This window comes from Rhagoletis pomonella, unplaced genomic scaffold, assembly GCF_013731165.1.
Source record: "Rhagoletis pomonella isolate Grant_MI unplaced genomic scaffold, Rhpom_1.0 Rhpom_scaffold_00008, whole genome shotgun sequence".
NCBI lineage: Eukaryota > Metazoa > Arthropoda > Insecta > Diptera > Tephritidae > Rhagoletis > Rhagoletis pomonella.
In genome coordinates this window covers 34900412-34901621 of record NW_023458562.1, presented here as the reverse complement: position 1 = coordinate 34901621, position 1210 = coordinate 34900412, and the positions used below count along the sequence as shown (strand labels likewise).

Here is a 1210-nt window from a genome sequence, read left to right as displayed (position 1 = left end):
CGAGGCGATAATACAGAGAAACTCTTACTTGTTTGAAGCATTTTGGTACCAGCTGAATCGGACGATGTCATTTTTGTAGGTCTGGCGGCAGATTCTGTAACCAGTTAGCGACAATTTTCGAATCCATATCGGTTTTGTTGACGTATGATATGAAATATTTTTACGTTAACAAGTGCGATATTGATTCGAAACTTGTCGCTAACTGGTTACAGAATCTCTCCCCTGAAAGGCTTCTTCATCCGTCAAAACATTTTTGAACCTTGGATCGACTAAGGTTAAACTGATAAAATAATGTTTCTCTGATGCGATAAGTTCAAGTGGTTTAGCCGATTTCATATAAATTAGTAAGTGCTCATTTACACACGGCGATTTTTGTTGCCGCAACTCGACGTTTGTAGGAGAGAGCGCGACGAGGAAAGGAGAGGGGCACCGAGTTGCTCGTGCTCGGGCAACACGCTTTGTGCTCTCGTTCGTCTGTGTAAATTGAACCGCTGTTCACAGCTGACAACAACAATTGCATCCACACAAATCGCCGTGTGTAAATGAAACGAGCAACACCAAAAGGGAATGTGAAAAATCGCGGCGACAAAAGTCTTCGTGTATAAACGCAGTCAATGAAAGATTTTTCTAAACTTGAAATGCATGTAATGGCGAAGGTTTAATGTAAAGAATCGGTATCGGGTACCGAAAAGGAAGTATTCGGTACCGAAATCATTTTTAAGTATTGGGTACCGACAATTCAGCACATCACTAGAGAGCAGTTTTATTTGCCGCTCTCCGCTGTCAACTCTACGATGACGTCACGCCAAAATTACTCTCACGAATTCTGCTGCAATCGGCGCAGTCTTGTATTCTATCATTCTTGGGACCAAACCAATTGTTTTTAAGAGATGGAGTCATAATTAAAAGAGTAATTTCTCGGTTTTTCGCAGTTAACCTCCGAAATCGAGATATGAGCCTTGGAAGTTCGAAATTGGACCTTTGATAAACAGATACTTTTAATTATTGTATGTAAACAACGAAAAAAGTAAAAATACGGCCGTGGTCCGCCTTTTGCTCTTATTTAAACGGTATATAACTTTTTTGTGCAAACTTATATTACAGGTGCTATAGGGGGTGAAAGGCCAGATCTGCGAAAATTAAAAAGCATTTATTTATAAAAATGTTGAACAGATTTTTAAGTGCTATAATATAAGTATGCACAAAAAAA

The 1210-nt window shown here is 39.3% G+C and overlaps 1 protein-coding gene across 4 annotated transcripts in view; it reads right to left on the bottom strand.

The window, feature by feature from the left end:
* Positions 1–1210, bottom strand: part of LOC118744712 (muscarinic acetylcholine receptor DM1) — a 33623-nt gene that overhangs the window by 17792 nt on the left and 14621 nt on the right. The gene's annotated exons all lie outside the window — the stretch shown is intronic.